This window comes from Equus asinus, chromosome 8 (genome assembly GCF_041296235.1).
Source record: "Equus asinus isolate D_3611 breed Donkey chromosome 8, EquAss-T2T_v2, whole genome shotgun sequence".
NCBI lineage: Eukaryota > Metazoa > Chordata > Mammalia > Perissodactyla > Equidae > Equus > Equus asinus.
This window is the reverse complement of record NC_091797.1, coordinates 86,556,019-86,575,973: the sequence shown is the minus strand read 5'-3', so window position 1 is coordinate 86,575,973 and position 19,955 is coordinate 86,556,019. Positions and strand designations below refer to the sequence as shown.

Genomic DNA, 19,955 nt, shown 5'->3' with positions numbered 1-19,955 from the left:
TGGCCACCCCCGCCCTCGGTCAGCCCAATTTCCTGCCCCTCCCTCCCGCTCTCCTGCCTCCAGCTGTTTCTCTGGCAGAGTTCTGTCTCATTCGGGACAGCAGCCCGAGCAAGCAGGGAGCTCAGCACAGAACGGGGTCTCCCTGGGAGCCTCCAAAGGGCATGAGGGTGTTCTAGGCTGGGCTGCCCTCCGGGAGAGTTCAAGGGATCTTGAATGAATGGATGAACTGCTTTCTGGGCAAACAGCCGCAGTCAGAGAACCGGGTGACTGGCAGAAAGAAGTCGAGGGACACGGGTCTCCTGCACAGCCTGGAGTGGCCTGAAGTGAGGGGAACCCTCTGGAAGACCTGGGCGAGACCAGCCACAAGGTATCATGCTTGGCTTTGACATGACCCCAGGGGCCATGAGAGGGCAATACTAGTAGAGACAGAAGTTTTTTGGTTCTTCTTAAAATTCAGTTTTCATCAAAATGAACACAGTTCTATTATGATGCTCAGATTTCCAAAGTAAGGCATGCTAATTGTAAAACATAGCAAGGTGACCCCAGTTTTCAAAGCAGTGAGCTCAGCGTTTTCCGTAGTCACTCTGTGAATGCTCACAGCAACCCTGCAAGGGAGGTGGTTTCCTTGTCTTCAGTCTACGGGTGAAGAAACAAAACCTCAGAGAGGGCAAGGCACCAGCTCAGGGCTGCAGAGACGGTAAGCTGGGGCGGGGGGTGTGTGTGAGATTGGAATGAAATGGACTGCACAGCCCACCTTCTTAGCCGCTGGGCTGTACCTCCTCTTAGGAGGGGGTGCTGACCCAGAGGTGGCCTTTCAGGTGCCTCTCTCCATCGCTCACACCCTCGCTCACTCAGTAGGTTACCTGTGATGTTTGTTGAGTGCCTCCAATGGACCTGACCCATATAAGTTTATAAATGTGGATACCCACATGCATTTATCCAACACTTATCTTGTTGGGTAACTTCCCTTCCTTCTTTTTTTTTTTTTTCATTATTATAAACAGTGTTTCAATGACCGCTCTCATAAATCATCTTTGCATGAGTGTCCGACAGATATGTTTCCAGAGGTGACATCGCTGGGTCAAGGTTCGCCTGTTTTTAAGGCTCTTGAGGCTTTTGGGCACATTGTCCCCAGAGCGTGTGCCGGCCTGCACTCCCCTGATGCCAATTTGGGGTGTGACATTCTCATGGCCTCATGCACCGGTTGCTAACTATCTCCTAAAACTTCCCTGATGAGAAAGGTGAGCATAATGTCTGGCTGCTTCATTTAACATTTCTTTGTTTGTGCCGATGATCTTTTATAACCTTATTGTTGCCTTTTCTGATTATTGTGTTCAAGTCCATTCTCTTTGTTTTCCTCTTGGCATGTTGATCTTTTTCTTATTGACATTTAAGAGTTCTTTGTATATGAAGGATAGGAACCCTTTGCCAGTGTTATCTGTTGAAAATATTCCACTCTTCCTTCTGCTTTCAGACTAGCACATTTTGAGTGGGTGAGCCATACACACCAGTTTTTGGGGAAAATTTCAAAGAAACAACACATCATAGGGACTGAGTAACTGCTACTCGATGTAAGTCTGGTCAGTTGGACCTGTGTGGTTCAGAGAGGCCAGTGGGGAAGTGGCCAGGCCCTGCGTCTGCCTTCTCTTTCCATTAAGAGGCCTGGTCCCCAACTTCCCTTTTGGCATTGCCCACGCCCTTGTCAAGACCAGTCTTCCCTGTGGTTCTTGCTGTCTCTCCTGCTTTCTCCAGACTTGATCAAAGGAAGGGCTCTGCTAAATGCCTCGGTGGCTGAGATGAACAGGACTGGCTAATCCAGGCCTCCAGGAGGGGGAGGAGGGTGGCTTGGCATTTTCTTAAGAAAGAAGGTTTAACTTAAACCAGTGATGTTCAAGTGGTGGGGTGTCAGGCCCCGAGAAGCCCATGGCAAGACTTATCTGTTGGTGTACAGGGACCTTCTCTGGATTCTTCCAAAACTTCAGGGAGTAGATGAACTTGACTTTGGGCAAGTTGCTCCCCTCTCTGGCTTGACCCCTTCTGATAAGATCCCCCCAGTTGGGTCAAGGCCTGTCCACTAGGCTGTCTCAGGGTCCGTACTTCCCCTGTCATGGTGCCCATTACATTGTGTTGTAATTGTTGGTTATCTTGTCTGTCTCGCCTACTAGCCTGGGGGCTCCTTGAGGCCAGACTTGGGGTGTTATTCTCTCTGAGTCTTCAGTCCCCTGCATAAGATCTCGCAATGGCAGGTGCTCAGTAAATGCTCATTGAATGAATAAAGTAACCAGGCCTCGGTTTCACCATCTGTCAAATGGGATGGTAGGGAGGTGGATTCATCTCTTGGATGTTTACTTAATAACGCCTCTCAGTTTGCAAACCACTTTATTGTGATGGTACAAGAAAACCAAAAGCCTGCGTCATGCTCTTGGAGCTATGCTGCGTGGGTGCAGTTATCACCGCCAGTTTCAAGGCTATGAAGTAGACTCAGGGCTTCTGAAGTGCAACCCTGGGTCCACTGACATCAGAATAATCATGAATGCTTCTTAAAGCGTCAGTTTTTTGAATCAGAATCTCTGAGGGTGAGGCTTGGGAGTCTGCATTTTGGACCAGCTCCCCTGGATGATTCTGATGCACCCCAAAACTTGAGAACCACTGGGCTAGAGTACTCGAACATCTTTTCTCTTTGCCCTTTGTCCAGGTTTCTGGATTCTTGGCTGCACACTGAGGTCCCTTTTTTTCCTTTCTAAGCAAATATTTGTGTACTTCTGTGAGTCCGCATGTCCTGTGTCAGCAGCTGAGGCCAGGAGGCATGGCAGAGAAGAAGTGAAACTTCGTCTTGTAGAACCACAGAGCGTCAGATCATGTTAGCAATCGTTCAGTCTGCTGGCTTTGAAATTATTTTAAGCCACAGAAACCTTTCCTCTAATGAAAATATGTAGAGAAGTGCAATTTGGAAACAGATAAAAGTGGTGTTATTCTGGTTGAAACAGAAGCAGAAGACTCTAGACTCCAGCTCACTGAACCTCACTCTCATTGCTGAAGGGCCTCTAAGAACACTTATTTGAAAACTGCACATCTACTCCAAATTTTTAAGATACCAAAGTTCTTGACCTTTGCTGAATTTGCTGTGTGACCTTGGGCAAGGTACTGTCACTCTCTGGCTATAATCGTCTCATTGGTAAATAAGGCAGTTGAATGTTGTATTAGTTAGGGTAGTGGCTGCAGTAACAAATAGACCCAGACATGTAGAAGGGCTCAAACAAAACAGATGTTTATGGTAAGGCAGTTATTTCTGAATGGAGGGTACCCTCTTCCACACAGCAATTCAGTGACCCGTCTCATGACCCTGACTATTCCCTTGGACATTATCACTGATGAAAGACAGCAGGGCAGTGACATTTTGCTTCCTGACTGCCTTCTGCCCCATGTGAGAACCTGTCATGTGGCCAATCGAGTTGCAAAGGAGGCTGGGAAATGTAGTTTTTGGCAAGGGCAGTTCTTTCCCAGCTACAGCGGTGTACTGTGGGTGGGGAGCGGGCACTTTTGTGGACAGCTAGCTGTCTTTGCCGCAAATGTGGTGACATCTTGGCTCTCTTCCATTCTCTGATTCTAAGGCTAAATTTTCTTTAGTCAATCTTGAAGTTAACATGATAATCTGGATCCACAAGTACTTTCCTATCCTCAAGAAAATACCCATAAAATATATTAAGTAAATTCCTGCCTTATAGGTTCCTAAACATGGATTTCCCTGGCACTTAGGCAATTCTCTTTCCCTCATAGAAAAAGGAAATACAAATAACGATTTTACTGAGCATGGCACATTTATAGAGCCAACGATGATCATATCCATTATTTCATTGGGTCTTCCTACAACCCTACATGGAAAGCCTTCAGGATTATCATCCACATTTCATGGATGAAGAAAATGAAGCACAGAGAGGTAAAGGGACTTGCCCAAGGTCACAGAGCAGATAAGCAAAAAAACTGGGATTTGAACTCAGAAAATCCTACTCCTGTCCTAGGGTCCCATTGCACGTTGGAGTGTGTGTGCGTGCAAGTGTGTGTGTGTGTATGTGTGTGGTTAGGCTAGGGGCTTTCCTTGGGCTGTATTCCCCCGGGACTGGGCATAAGGGAAGTGGGAGTGCAAGAGTCATTGCCCAGGTCCCTAGAATAAGCCCAGCTTGCTGATCAGAAGGCAGCTGGGTGTTCGTGCCGGCCTGGTCAGCCCAATGTGGCTAAGTGTTATAGCCACTGGCCAGAAAAAAGAGAAAGAGACGGCACGTGAGGACCCAGACTGACGGCCTCTGGGTCCTGGATGATGCCGAGGCTTTGACTGGGCCAGGCGTGCGGTGCGTGTTATGGAACGATTTCCTGTGTGAAGAGTGAAAGCTGAACCAATGTGAGAACTGAAGATGAATCAGGCTCAGTTCCTCTTCTTAAGGCCATCGAGGGAGAGGAGGCAAACTTGTAACAAGTACTTTTATTCATTCACTCAACAAACATTTATTAGCACCAGCTATGTGTCTGGTGTTTCACGGATAGAATGATGAAAGAGGCAGGATCCCTGCCTTCATGGAACTGTGGAAGGGCCTCTGGATACTTCCGTTTGCCTCCATTTTAGAGACGATGAAAGCGGGGCCCGGGTTGGTCAAGTGACATTCCCAAGGTCATTTGGTGGGATTAGGACCTGGGGCTCTTGGTTCCCAGGCCAGGACTCTATGCCCCTGGCTGAAGGGGAGGCCCTAGGCTAGGCCTGGGAGGCAGGTGCTGTGATTTGGCAGCCACTTTGTGCTGCTTCTGGACTCCAGGACATGCTGGTTTCAGGCAAAATTAGGAAACCAGTTAATTTGCTTTTCTTTGGAACCTCTATATTTTTGCAGTGATGGGCACAAGCATGGCAGAGAAAGAGAAGAATTTCTTGCCCTGCTGGATGGAACCAAGAGGCAGTAATTCCACACAGTGTGATCAAAGAAAGAAATACTACCTCCTGGTTGGCATCGGTTGACAGCACAACATGGTCATAGACTCCACAGCCAACCGCCCTGGAGTTCAGATCCCGTCTCTGCCCCTTAACCTCCTGCCACCACAGTGTCCTCATCTGTAAGGTGGGGATACTGTCGGTGCCTACTTTATAGAGTTGTTGTGGATTTAGATGAGTTAATATACATCAAGCACTGAGAACAGCACATGGTCAACCCATTGAAGGCATTTCTATTTTTATTTTCAGGCAAGCAGGCATTGAAATTCACCTTTGCACGTCTGGCTTGATGTGGGCATCTGGTGCCTTGTGACCTCAGGTTCCCAGGCTGGGAAAGGTCATTTCAATCTTCTGGCTTCCTGCCTCGCCTGGTGGAGAAGTCCCGGGGTCCAGTGGTGGGGGCGGGGGGCAGGGGGGGGTGGCTCCACCCACCATCGAGGCGCTCTGGCAACCTTGAAAGTTCCAGCAGCTGACTCAGCTGGGATGTCAGCTGCTGTCTAGGCAGAATGTCAGAATCGGTTCTGCTTTCTTAGGATACATGACTTGGGTCCTCTGATCTTAGCCCTGGGCTCGTGCTCTTGTGCAAGGGGGTGGGTGGGTGGGGCGATGGGTGCAAGAAGCGCCGGGTTTTTCCTTCTGGGGATCAGAGGTCAGAGAACAGGAGGGCCGGTGGGAAGCGGGTGTGGTGCAGCCAGGCCAACCTGGGTTCTAGTCCTGACTTTGGCACCAGCCGCCTGTGTGAGCTCCAGCGACTCGCATAAGCTCTCTGACCCCTGTTTCCTCTTGTCTCGGACTTCCTGAGAGCTTCTGCAGAGCTCAATAAATGACCTGGGGCGGTGATTAAGGACGAGGGCCGGGCCGTTCGAAATACATCCATCCCATTATCAGAGCTTGTGTGAACAGTTGTCAGAATCTGTGAATTCCTGAGCGTGAGATGAAGTCAGAGCTCAGATAGCCAGTGGATAAGTTTCCTGTTTCCGTTATAACAATCACCACAAACTTAGTGGCTTAAAACAACACATGTTTATTATCTTAAAATTCTGGAGGTCAGAAGTCCAAAGGAATTTCATGGGGTTAAAATCAAGGTGTCAGCAAGATCGCATTCCTTCTGGAGGCCCTAGGGGGAGAATTCATTTCCTTGTCTTTTCCGCCGTCTAGAGGCTGCCCCGTTGGTTGATTCATGGCCCCTGCCTCCATCTTCGAAGCTGGCAGCAGTGAGCCTCCTCACACGGGATCACTGGGTGTCCTGCCCCCCTCTTTCATTTATAAGGACCTGTGCAGTGACTTTGGGCCGCTCAGATTATTCGGGATAATCGCCCCATCTTGAGATCCTTCACTTAATCACACCTGCAGAGTCCCTTTTGCCATGCCAGGTAGCATGTTCTCAGGTTCTGGGGGTCAGGACGTGGCCGTCTTTGGGGGCCCGTTATTCTGCCCACCACAGTGAGGGGTATCTCAAACATTGACCTGCGTCTATTTGTTTCCTGAATTTGGACATTGAGGGCCCAGATGGCCATCCTTGTATTTACAGTGGCTCATCGGGGCACGGACCAATCAAAACAGATGCAGGTGTAGCAACCCACGAGGCTGTCCCAGCGTGTATGGAGTGGTTATCAAACTTGGCTGAGGCCCCGGGCTTTGGCATCATTCAGGTTGGATTCAAGCCCCTGCTCCACTTCTTACAAATCTCCTGGCTCTGAGCAAGTGAGTTTTCTCACCCGTGAGATGGGATGGCCTTATGCTTTCCACAGGTGGTGGTTAGGAGGAAATGAGAGCGTGGTTAGGAGGAAATGAGAGCGCTCGAGTTAGGTGCTTAGCGTGGCACCTGGAACCTGGTGAAGGGCTCGACATGAACCAGTGGTCCCCGGGTCTCCACGTCGGGCACTGGCCATTTCTAGACACCCTCTGTTTCTGCCCCATGCTGGGGAGAGGTTCTGGCCTGGCTCACGGGCTGCAAGGAGCAGAGCTCCCTCCTATTCTCTTGAAGGAAGAGAGTTCATCGTTGAGGATGTGTGTGCAACTGGGGGGTGGGGCAGACAGGTTCTAGCCAGGCTTGTGTTCACCCAGAAGATTCCCAGGAGCTGAGGTGCCTCGAGGCAGGGGCTGTCTCTGTCCCCTCGGCTGCAAGACCCTGCAGCTCCCGGTTCTGCTGTTCTCCTGTCGCTGTGGCCCAGTTTCCTCCAGTCCTGTCTCTGTCTGAGTTTCTCTTTGAATTGGATTGACACTGACCTTGACATTCTCTAACCCAGGGATGGAGTTCTACACACCTCACTCATGGGCGGTGGCCGACGTCACGAATCTAGTCGTGTCTGTCCCTCCAGCTGAACCCAAAGGTTTCAGTTATTTATCTCCGTGTATGAAACCACTCCAAAGCATAGGGGCTTGAGAGGACTCACCTATTCACCATTCTGTAACTGGGCAGAGTTCTGCAGTGATGGCCATTTTGTTCCATATGGTGTGGGTTGGGTCACTCACGGGTTGCATTCAGCCGGGAGCTCGGCCGGGGCTGGGATGTGTAAGATGGCCTCGCATCCCCCTGGGACTCCTGCTGTCTCTCTCCGTGTGGCAGGACCGCCCGGACTTCTCCCCCTGGAGACTCAGGGCTCCAAAGGGTGAGAGCAGGAGCCGCTGGGCTTCTCGAGACCCAGGCCTGGGGCTGGTATAGCGTCACTTTTGCCACATTATGTTGGTCACAGCAAATCACCAGCCCAGCCCCGATTCAGAGGGAGGTGAAACAGAGTCTACGTCTTGGTAGGGGGAGTGACATGCGTCTGTAGAGGGGGCGATGTCAGAACCCATCTTTAAAGACAGTCTGCCAACCAGACTTGACCTTAAAGTCTGATTGGTGACAGTGGTCACCTGAGATAATCATTGGTCATTCCTGCGAGTCTTAGTCCGTTCGGGCTGCTGTCACAAAATGCCTCAGATGGGGTGGCTTCTAAATGGCAGAAATTCATTGCTCCCTGTTCTGGAGGCTGGAAGTCTGAGGTCAGGGCCTGGTGAGGGCCCTCTTCTGGGTCGCAGACTTCTCGCTGTGTCCTCAGATGCTGAAAGGGGCAAGGGAGCTCTCTGGGGCTTCTTTTATAAGAGAACTAATCCCATTCGCGAGGGCTCCCCCCTCACGACCCCCTCAACACCCAAAGGCCCCGCCTCCTAATACCATCACCTTAGGGGTTAGGACTGCAATATATGGATTTAGCAGGGTAGACGCGAACATTGAGATCGCAGCGCTGAGTCAGTCCACACTTGCACTTTTCAGATGGGAAAACTGCAGCTGAGGAAGCGAGAGGGACTTGTCTAAAGGAGCAGAGGGAGGGAGTGGGAGAGCTGGGATAGAGCCTCCTTGCCCCCCAGCAGCATCTGCTGAGCACCTGCTGTGTGCCGGGAGCATGGGATACAGGAAGAGACAAGCCCAGCCCTCAGGGGCTCCCAGCTGCGCAGGAAGACGAGTGTGTGACCAGAGTGGGGCGTTCAGCCGGAGGGTCGGCTTGAACAGCAGGATGCCCGGGCCAGCTGCTGCTGAGTCACATCACCCATGACGATTCTGTCCATCATCCATGCAGTGCCGTAGGTGAACCCTGGGCCGTTCTGCCCAAGAGCTTACGGTTAAATGCACTCAAGTTCGTGCCTGACTGGCGCATTCAGGGTGCAGTCCTACGGGAGCAAAGGGGGTGGCTTTGATCTGGGAAGTGTCAGGAAATAGTGCCTGGAGAAGGAAACATGGGTTTGAGCTGGTTCCAAGGTTGAGCAGGCCTTGAGTGCCTGGAGGAGAAGTTGGCCAGAAATCAAAGATGCTCTCCAGGCGAGGAGAGCAAGCAGCGTGAGCAGAGCTCGGAAGTTTGACGAGCGAGGGTTGTCTGGTGCAGTGGGTGGAAGCAGGGAGTGGCCGGAGGGAGTCTGGATGTTCTGTGGGGCCTTGAAGGTCTCATCCAATCTTCTGGGTGGTCTAAGATTCCCCATTTCACCGGAACAGCATCCTGTTGTCCCCAGGCCTCGCCCTCTCCAAACTCGTGCTTAACCTCGAACATTTGGACAGTCGAAGATTCCAGACGATCCCAAGCTAATTGAGTCTGAAATTCCAACTTGGCAGAGGGCATGTCAGTTTGTGGTTTCCTCTCCTGGATTGTCTGGTCCGTAAACCAGCTCGGAGGGGAGAATATTTCTTTGCGTTGGTGGCTTTCTGGACTGAGGGATGAGCCTCCTCTCTCGTCAGGCCCAGAACTTGCTGACTGATGTAGGCACACTTTGGGAGAAATGAAGAATTTCCTCCAGGGTTAAAGAAAGTTAATTTCAGATGGCACCTGTGGTCGGCCCGTGACGTGTTTACTGAGGGGACAGAGGTCCCCACTACCTGCTGGAGCCGGACTGAGCCGGGCTGGGCATCAAGGGGTCCACTGGCTCCCCAGCTGAAGGGGAGGTACAGTCGACTGATGTCACGAGTGGGTCTTCAGCGAGAGCGGGCAATTCTCAGTCTCTTTTATGACAGACTGGACTCACAGGGGGTCTCATCAACTGTCAGGGATTTGGGTCACGAAGAAAAAGGGCATCCCTGGAGTAAAAAAGGAACGGCCACCCACTGTGTAGAAGCAGGAACTCCACCAGCTCGCAGACCTGTTTTGAGATCCGTTTCTGCCACCTGCTGGCTCTGACACCTGGGAGAGGTCACTTAACTGCTCTGTGCCTCAGTTTCCCCCACTGTAAATTGGGGATCATGGAAGGGCTTTCCTCATAGGGGTGTTATTGTGTGGCTTACATGAAATCACATGTGGCTCAGAGTCGGGGCTGAAAACCAAAATGTGGCCCTGGAGCGAGGGGGCTGGCTGCGGGGGTGGAGGAGCGGTGGGGACTGGAAGTCCTGAGTCACGAGAGGCTGGGAAACGCCAGGTGTGGACTGTACCAGGGGCGTAGCTCGGCCCAGGCTGCCCGTCCATCTCCTGCGTTGGGCTGAAAACTTGGCAGGGCCAAGGTGGGGACCTTGGGCCACCAGCCTCTCTGTTCCTGGGGTGAGTAGGGCCTGTCCGGCCTAAATGGGCCTTTCTTTTTCTGTTTTAACCTCTCCTCCCGTGAAAAGCCTCAGACGTGAAGGAAATCAGAGAAACAGGGTCTGGGGAAGGGAGGGCAGGTTCCAGAGCCTGCCTGGGTGTGGGCCCCCCCATCGCTGGTTCCTGGGGGGCCTGGGGGTGGTTCACGGGGTTGGGACCCTGGGCCTCCTCCTGCCCGCTGGGCTGGCCCCTACTCCAGCTTTCTGCTCGCTCCTCCTTCTCAGCCCTCTCGCAGCTCTGGCGTCTCACGTTTTCCAGGAGGCTGGGGAGCCAGCACCCCGTCCCCCTCCCTCCTTCCTCCTTCGAGAGCCTTCTGCGTTGTTTCCACTGCCTGTTTTCACTTGCAGAGTCCAGGCTGGGCTTCTGCCCAGACCTTCCCGCCACCAAGATTGTCTTCTGGGGCTGGTCACTCTGGACGGATCCCGGCAGACTCATTAGAGATGTGCGAGGTTGGGCAAACGGTCCCATATGACCGCCGAGGAGACCGAGGCCCAGAGAGAGGATGCGTGCGCACGCGCTCCTTTGTCCTCTAACCCAGGATGCCTTCGTTGCCAGCCTCCCTCTGTCTGTGAAATGCACCTGCCTCCGGTGGTGTGAGCCCTTTGCCCGCTGTGGGGCCCTAAGCGTCATGACTCAGTTTGGAGTCACAGACCTCAGTTCGAATCCTGAGTCCCTTAGTGACCAGCTGGATGATCTCAGGTCGGCTTCTCTCTCTCGGCCTCAGTTTCCCCACTTGTAAATGAGAGCGCTGACAGGATCTGTCCTGAGTAGTGTGGTGAGGGTTAAATGAGATAATCCACTTAAAGGTTTTGGCAGTGGACCCCGTGCTCAGGAGGGCCCTGTAAAGTGGGCGTGCCTTAGGCTTCTGGGCACTTAAAAAGAGAGTGGGTGCATGCGAGGCCCTTGGTAAATACTTTCTGACGTGAGACTGGATTCTTTAATTGCCCCCTCCTGCTCCAACCCTCAGCCTGTTGGCAGCCATGTCTTCCTGTCCAAGATAAGTCTCAGAGACTGAGGATCAGAGAGGTTCATTGGCTGCCTAAGGCCGCACAGCTCGTAACAACGGGAGACAGGCTCCTATAGTTGCCTGTACTCCAGAAGGCCCCTTCTCCAGAGCCCACTTACTCTCCCCATCTGTGATTTCCAGGCCTTTCCACTTTACCTACGCCACAGACCCTCCTTACTCCAGTTAGGGCCACCTCTTATATCTTTGCTAGCTCGATCAAGACTTATTAGTCTCATGCCCCATTCCCTCAAAAGCCCATTGTCATCCAGATGTCCAGTTGAAAACCAAAGCAATCAACTCTTTCACACTGAGGTGGTTGCAGCTGACGACAGCTTGCAGGAGTCGGGGTTGGTGAGCCTGGTGGCTTAAGCCAGCAGAGTGTCCATGATGGTGGATGCTCAGGCACTGTGGACACAAGGTGAGAGGAGCTTTTGGCCAGGCACCTTCCTGGTGGTAAATGAGCAGCAGCGTCCCCAGTGCAAGGACCCGAGAACAGGAAGTCACTGAGTCAATTCTCTAAGAGAAGTGTGTAGCTCCAACTCGTTCACACCTTCACCAGGCCTCTCTGTCCCTCCCTTTTCTGGTAGGTGGAGTGGCTGGAAATGGGCAGACTTTTTTTTTTTACGTGAAAAAGCTGCGCGTCAGCAGAGCTCAGAGAAACAGGGCAAGCCTGGGAGGCTGTGGGGGCAAGTGATGCAATCCTGGCACACCCCGTGTCTACACTGCCCTCGCGCTGGACTCCCACTTTCTGACAGAGCCCGCGGGCAGAGCCGGTTCCTCTGGCTGTGTCCTGTGTCCTGGATGAAGAGTCTGGGGTCCATGTCACCCTCTGCTGAGCTGGTAAAAGCATCTCCTCACTCCCGGGCGTGCCCTCCTTCCTGGAGCGGGCGGTGGAGCCGGTGCTGGGAGAGGAGGGGCCGGTGCCACCAGGCTGGGGATTAGTGTGGGGAGGAGCACGTTTGTCACCGTGTGTTTGAAGAGGCAGGACCGCGTGGCAGCCGAAGCTTCTAGAACTGGACCGCTTGGCTTCAATTTCCTCGACTTCCTAGCTGTGCGTCCTTGGTTTCCTCGTCTGGAAGGTGGGGTGGGAACGACATTGCCTCACGGGGTTTTGGGGTGGGGGCAGGAGACATGGATCTGGGGGAGACCACATTTTACTTTATTGTTTGTCTTTGTTTTTTTGGTATTTGCCACAGCCAGTTGTTGAAAGGAGAGAAGTGGAATTGGGGAAGTTGGAAGTGGGAGTCCGCGGAGGGGACGCGCTGAGCTGGGGTCCCGGCACTCAGATGCACGGCATCCACTGTTTGTCGCTCGCCGTCCGCGTCCCCGGGCATGGGGCGGGTTACTGAGAAGCGTTGCCGCTCTCTGCTTCTCACCGTGCGGCTTCGTGCAAGGTGCTTCATCTCATCGAGAGGCGCGCTCATGAAAACTGGGCCTGCATCAGCGCCCTCTTGAGTGGTTGAGGGTGTTGGGGTGAAGTCAGGTTCGCCCCTGGCCGGGGGCAGGGATGTTTCCGGAACCATCGGAAAGGCCTCTCTGGGCATCACCTGGCTTCCCCAGGGGTGGTGGTGGCCAGCCTGCGTCTCCCCTAGGATGACACATGGAAAATGCTGGGGCATCACGAGTCGCCTTCCTCAGGGGTCTGCAAAGCTCTGGGGTTCTGTGTTGTCGCCCCAGACCTGGGGCGCAGAGCAAGGTCACTGTGAGGAGCAGGGTCAAGGGCTGGCTGCCTGGCCCTTGTCGTCTCAGTGTGACCCCTCCTGCCCGTCTCCCTCCTCCCTCCTGCTCTTCCCTTCTCCCTGCCTTCTTCTGCAGCCAGTGCCCTGAGCCTTCCAGAGGCTGAGTGGAGCATCTTTGGGCAAAATGAACAGTTTACCTGTCTCCAGGGGAGGGGTCCGTGAGGCCCCAGGTGCCGGCTGGGTTCTTGGTGGTTCTTCTCCCCGGCTGTGGTCAGGGGCGATGCTGTGGAAGGAGGCGGGTCTCGGCTGTCCAGAAAACCTGCCCGGGTGCCCACACCCCTGCGCCTGGGGCATCCTGGGTGCTCCGAAAACCGTAGTGAGGGAACGGACAGAGGAGCCCCGACAGCAGAGGGCGCCCCTCGTGCTTTGAGTAACAGGATCCGGGCAACGTCTGGAGCCCCCTCCTTCCCTCAGGGAAAACCGAACCCTCACTCAAGTTATTTTGAGGTCCTGTGCTTTATTTTTAAAACACATAAAATTATTTGGAGGGCATAGGCTTTGTTTTAAAAAAAATAAACGCACAGGAATTTTGTGGTGCCATAATATTCCCGTGCATTTAAAGACAAAAACTGTAGCCCTCAGAAATCTTTGGCCCTTGTCTGTGCTCTGGATTCCTGTCTCTGTGGCTCATTTGGAGAAACTTGCAGTAAAGAATGCATGGATGGTCAGGCCTGACACGGGCGCTCATAGACGACTGAGTCCTCTTCCCCTCGCCTCTTCACTGTGTACATGAGGAAATAGAGGCACAGAAAGGTTAAGTGACTTGCCCAAGGTCACACAGCTGGTAAGCAACAGAGCCAGAGTTTGAACCCAGACAACTTTAACCACAATTGCAAAGGTGCCACTGTGGTGAGCCATGTTCCCGGATGCTGCCCTACATCTGTGGCTGGGAAGCCAGAGCATGTTTCCTGGACAGCTGAGACCCAAATCCTTTCACAGCTTCGCCCCCAATCACGGCCGGCTCCCAGAGGGAAGAACCAGCAAGAACCCAGCCAGCACCTAGGGCCTCGAAGCCCCTTCCAGTGGGGACAGGAAAGTGCTTGGTTTTGCCCAAAGATGCAAACTTTGGGGCCCCCAGCTGGAGCCCCGGAGCTCTGGTGTCCGGATCCCTCGGTCTCTCTGAAGCTGGAAATCTCCCCGGTGCCTCTCATCTGAAGCACTGGCTTTGGGGCCAGCCCTCTTTCTCCAGCCAGTTCAGCTTTTGCCACGTCGCCACCCCTGGCTCATGTGCCACTGTCTGTGAGGCAGCTGGGAGTTAGCGAGGGGCCTAGAACTCACTTCCAGAAAAGGAAACTGAGGCCCAAACATGACGTTAGAGAAAGTGGCCTGGTGCCGAGTCCTGTTTCTCTGGCTGTGCGGGTTCATGAACTCGGGCGTGGCCTCTACCCCACGTCCTCCATGCTCGACTGGCTGGCACCTTCCAGTTCCGTGTCGTCTGGAAGATCTGGAGGCTCAGGGCTCAGAGAGGGGAAGTGGGGCATGTTCTCTGAAAGCAGGAACAGAGTTGGAACAGCATCTTCTCCTTTCCTGTTTCCCTCGGGGGACATTCAAGAACCAGGGTTTGGAGGGGAAAGACAGAGCTGCTCTCTGGGTCTCAGTTTCCCCTGATGTCGAATAGGAGATTGACAGCCCCAGCCCACTGGAACGTGTATGTGGCCAAGTTTTTGCCAGCCTACAGAGAAAGAAAAAAAGGAGAAAATGTTGACCATAGAATGAATGTTTTCGTAAAGCGAAGTGTTTTCAACCATGAGAGATGAGTCTTTGTCCTACGGATTTTGTTGGTATTAACATGTCATTTCCTTCCTGAAATGGTGGATATGGTTTTAATTTTGCAGTGTCCTTACTTGGCAAACACAGAAAGGCGAAAACTCTAGGACACTCTCAAGGCTGTTTGGGGGATGTAACTGGTTCATGAAATCCCAAAGTTTGGAGTTCACTGAGCTCAGATGGTGTCTTGGGCTCCTTTGCACTCAGGGGGAAGCTGGGCGAGCACAGATGTGGCTGACAGGGGGCAACCAGAAAGAACCGAGAGGCTGGGCCCGGGCGGTGAAGGTTCCAGCTGCCAGAGCTGGACTGCGGAGGGGGGAATGTACCTGGCGCGTAGTGGGTGCCAACTGGGCAACAGGACAAGAGGATTCCCCTGTGAGGGCTCCATTCATGAATCAGTCAGGGCGGTGGGCAGAGAGAGGACCGGAGAAGAGAGAATGAAAAGGGGAGATGCTGATCTTGGGCAAGAAGGACACAAGGAGGCTGGTGGGAAGAGGAGCAGGAGGGGAGCCGGGAGCCTGCCTTATCTGGGAGGGAGGGCAAAGTCTTGATGAGAAGTGGACTTTGTGGGGAGGAGCTGAGAGAGGGGCATCAGGGCGTCTGTAACGATGGGGGATACACAGGAGAGGAATGAGGAAAAGAAAGTTCTGAGAGGCTTGTATTGGGTTCGGAGCTGGATCTCTGTCTTAGGTTGGTTTCCGCAGATGCAGAGCCTGAGGCAAGGATTTGGGTGAATGTGAGGCAGGGAGGGTGTGCTCTTGGGCAGGGTGGGATTAGGGTGAGGCGAGGGAGGCAGGCTCATGAGAGTTCAGGGTTGCATCCCATCTTGAGTTAAAATGTTGATATTTTGCTCATCATGCATTTTGTGTATTAGTTTAGATTTTTAGAAAATATTGTGTTAAAATATCATCTACTTCAATTAGTGAGTTTTTGGGCACACTGTACATTTGCATTCAAGGACAGGGTGGGGCGGGGGTGGGTGAGGAGCTCAGTGAGGATGTGGTCCTGGGCAGAGACCAGCCTCATCCCGATGCCCCAGGGAGCACTGGAGCCCGTGCCATTCCCCAGGGCAGCTGGGGAGAGGCAGCTCCTGTGTGGCTGAGGGCAGTTCTCGGGAGAAGCAGGCAGCTGGGAGCCAGGAGCATCTAGCATTCTCTGCCGCTATGGGATGAGTGCCCCCCCGCCGGTAACGGGCATCAGACCCGGGCCCCAACAACATTGACTACAATCCTCTTTGTGCTGCTTTGAGAGACGGCAGTAAAAATTCAAATTATTTATAAGTGCTTTTGCTGTCGGACTGTGTTTCTTTGACTGTGACTGTGCTGGAGCTTCCAGGGCCTGGCATCTATTCTGTGATAGAATGGAGGAAGGGATGCTTTTCAGCCGGGAGGGTGTCCTGGGTGGGTGGGTGGGGGTGCCCAGGAGCAGAAACGTGGGTGGAGCCAGTGTGGCTGTGGGCGTGGCCTGCGGGTGGGCTCATTTCCCTGGAGGGTGGGGCCCCGGGGAGGCAGGAAGGCCAGGGCAGAGTAAGTGTCTGTGACTGTGGCCAGGAGGAGAAGCAGAGGGAGGAGGAAGAGCTGAGAGGAGGGAGGAAGAAGAAAGTGGGCAGGAAAAGGCTTTGCCCCTGGGTGACCAGGCAGGTAGTGAGGGTCCCGGGGGTGGCCTGGCACTTTTGGCTCTTCCTAAACTGGGGAGGGAGGGTGAGGGAGCGGTGGAGGCCTGGGATCTGGGACGTTTAGTTCTGAGTCCTAGATCCCTGGAGTGGGTTGGGTTTCGTGGTGGAACTTGGGGAAAAGCACCAAAACCTTAGATGTTACAGACCTCCCAGGGCTCAGGGAGAGAGTCCCAGGGTTTCTTCCCTTTATCACACCCCCCCCCGCTTTGGGATTTTAGGGAGACTCAGGGTCTGTATGTTCTTGCTAAAACTCTGCCTCTGCTCCACACAGTGCCTGAGTTTCCACCGTGAAAGCTTTAAATCCCAACTCCATTCGTAACATTCTACTCCAGCCGTATTACGTGAATGTGCAAAGTTCTTGTGCATCCGAGCCTCGGCCTCTGCTGGTCACTTGGCCTGCGATGCCGGCCTGGCCAACTCCCACGTGTCCTTCAAGTTTCGCTTCCTCCAGGCAGCCTTCCCTGACTTGCCAGCTGGAGCTGATACTAAGCCCATATGTTCCCCTGGCATGCAAGGCTTACTGTGTTATGATTACTCATCGTCTGTCTCCTCTGCTTGGCTTTAGGTTTCAAGGGAGTAAGAACTATATCTTTGTTTTACCAGCTCCTTGCCTGGTACCTGGCAGATAATATGGACTCAGTAAAGTTTATTGAATGTGTGAATGAGAAATATGTAATCTGTCATCAGATACTTACACCTCAGTGTGAAAGAAGCTCTGAGAGGTTTTTTACAATCACACTCCTTTTGGACTGTACCACGTTCACGTCTAGGACAATGCCATATAATTGTGAGAATCATAATCATACTCAACAACAACAACAACAATAATAATAATAGGAATAGCAGCAGATGACTCACGGGGAACTTACCAGAGGCCAGGCAGTGTTCTACGTGCTTTATGTTCCTTCTCTTAGTTAATCCTAATACCCACCCTATGAGGTATGTGCTGTTACTGCTGTATTTTACAGATAGGGAAACTGAGGCACAGAGAATTTAAGAAACAGAGAGGTCTCACAAGTAGTGAGTGGCAGAACTGGGATTTGAACGTGGATGGTCTGGCTCCAGAAAATTCCCCCTTCACTATCACACACTGAGGATGGCTTTGGGTTCAAGTCCTGCCTCCTCCATTTTCTAGCTGTGTGACCTTGGGTGAGAGGCTTGAAGCCTCTGAGCTTCAGTTTCCTCATCTGTGAGGTGGGGTTAGTCATCAGGGCCGCTGGGAGGCTGGAGCAAAGTGAGGGACGAGAAGGACCCAGAGGGATGACGACAGCGGTTCTCATGCTCAGCGTCACGGCGGTTTCGAGGGTCCCTGCTCGTGGCTGCAAACCGCGGGGGCCCTTGGAAACCTGCCCCGGTGGAGACGTCACCAGGGCTCCTGGCAGGAGGGTGAGGAAGCAGGGAGGAGGGAGACAAAGGCTCCTCTGTTGGCCGCTTGGGCCCGCCCTTGGGTGGCGAGTTGGGAAGATGTAAGTGCCGTGGAGAGGGAGATAGGGACCCCGCCTGGGAGTGGGGTGGGCACCCCGCTGTCCGCCAGAATTTGTTCTTCGTGCGCAGTGGGTGGAAAATTACTTTGGATCCTTTCCCCAGGGGCCGGAAAGGCGAGGGCCAGTTCGTGGAGGGGAGAGCTTTCTCTACACCCCAGGAATGCGATCACTGCTTTATTTTAAAACAGAATAACAGCAGAAAGCAGCTTCAAGCTGGCGGCTGCCCGGGGCTGCTCACGGCTGCCAAGCCAGCTCCAGAAAATGGCTCCTCGAGGGCTCGGCTCCGGGCCCTGAGATTGGGGACAACACCGGAAATCTGCTGGCTGGCCTGTCGCTCCCTGCTCTCTGCAGAGCCTGCCTCCTCCAGCCTGCCCGGCTTCTCCTCTGGGAACCCAGAGGGTCCAGATCTACCCTTTGGGGTTATCGAGGGGGCCTTGGGCTTAAGCCTGTCTCCCTGACACCGTGGGTAGTTTCCTACATGCACAGAATTCGTTCCCAGTCTCTGATCCCCACAGTGGTGCTGCGAGCGATTGTTGTCTCCCTTTGATAAATGTGCAGACTGAGGATCACCAGTTGGAACAGCCGGTATCGCTGGGATGAGCATCAAGATTCTCTGACTCCCTGTGAGACCTTGGCCCAGACGCAGCCCCGGTGCTGTGGGAGCCGACAGTCTAAGGGGCTTGGAAGCATTTTCTCGATAGATTAAAACAGAGAATAGCCAGTGCAAAGGGAGGGCTTAAAACTTGTTTGCTCATCATAGAAGATAAGGGCTTGAGAGCCCCAGGTGCTATTAAGAATAAGTGGGAGATGATACACACAGAAAATGACTGATTGCCACGTTGTAACACATACGTAATGATAGGTTGTAACAGTAAGAGACGGGGAAACAAGCTAAGTGCCCATCCCCAGGGGACTGATTGAATAAATGATGACAAATCCAATGGTGGAATACTACGCAGCTGTCAAAAAGGACAGATGCTTTTGACACACTGATGTGAAATCATCTCCAAGATATTTGGTTAGGTAAGAAAGACAAGTTGCAAAAGAGTGTGTATAGTATACTACCTTTTATGCAAAACAGGAGAGAAATGAGAATCTACATTTGTATTTGCCTAAGGACACTCTGGAATGAGACATGAAAAACTAATAAAAATTGATGGGCGCCGTGGGGACTGGGGGCCGGTGGCAGGGTAGGAGTAAGCATTTACATTCTAACCTTTTTCTAATTGTAGGCGGTTTTGAACATCACCCATTAGATGGAGTTGTGTTGCCCAGTCAAAACTTTAAATTAAAAGAGGCAAATTAGAATTGTGAATGGATGCCCATTAGGCTAAAAGTAAGTGTTGCTATGAAGTGTGATTATAAGCTCTAAGGTCCACCACTTCCATCGCCATTATCTCCTTGACCATCACACGAACACATTAGGGATTTTAAACTTAGTTCTGCCCGACTTCAGCTCCTTGATGTCACAAGGGGAAGATCTGAACCTCTGGCCCATCTGAACCCAGCCTGAGAAGGTCCTGCTGAGCCTCACGCAGGGCCGGCTCCTCCCTCCAGCGGCCAAGGGATGTGCTCCTGGTGGCCCCCTGTGGCCGTGGGTGGTCAACTGACTCTCACAGTGGACTTACTGTCTCATCCCAAGAGAACCCTTGAACGCTCCGTGAGGTGAGGTGACTATAGGAAAGGAATGTGTCCTCGTGGGCTCACTTTGGAGAGATGTTTCAGAGACGATAATGACTGGAGACCCAGGCTGAATTGAGAAAACATGCTGCTAGGGCTTTCAGCCAGCCTCTTCTCTGCCAGGGTGCCCAGACTCTGCCCCCACCCCAGCACCAGACAGGCTGTGTATTAAATATACTTACCGTTTCCTGTTAAAATTAACCAGAGACACTGATGAGCCCCCATTGCGTATTGTGGCCACCAACTGCCCTGTGGCTGTAACTTTCCATCCCAAGGCGACGCCCCTCCCATTTCTGCTGGGCTCTCGCCTCGCCCCTAGTTCTCTGATCCTTGGGGATTTTGGAAAGACCCCAGGACTGCCCTCATAGCTCTTGGGCCTGCTGTAAATACGCGGGAAATGCCCCCATACCTCCCACTCCCAGCTGATCCTGGGCCCCACCCCTGCCCGCCCAGGGTGGGCCCGTCAGGTCTTCCTGAACCTTCTCAGGAGTCCGGCAGATAGGTCCCTTGCGGCTTCTTCCTCTTCTGTCTGTCTGTCTGTCTGTCTCTGAGTCTTTGCATTTGCTCTGGCTTTCTTTCTTCCCCAC

The 19,955-nt window shown here is 52.9% G+C and overlaps 1 protein-coding gene across 7 annotated transcripts in view; it reads left to right on the top strand.

Annotated features, from left to right (window-relative positions):
- Positions 1-19,955, top strand: part of CMKLR1 (chemerin chemokine-like receptor 1) — a 58,762-nt gene continuing 38,807 nt past the window's right edge. The window contains exons 1-2 of one of the 7 annotated variants that reach the window (XM_070516223.1): positions 58-367; positions 1,005-1,241. The gene's annotated coding sequence lies outside the window, so the exon portion shown is untranslated. Of the gene's footprint in view, positions 368-433; positions 698-1,004; positions 1,242-11,694; positions 11,864-11,909; positions 12,103-19,955 lie in introns of those variants that run through there. The other 6 variants (XR_011505398.1, XM_070516221.1, XM_070516224.1 and 3 more) reach the window with 6 other exon arrangements.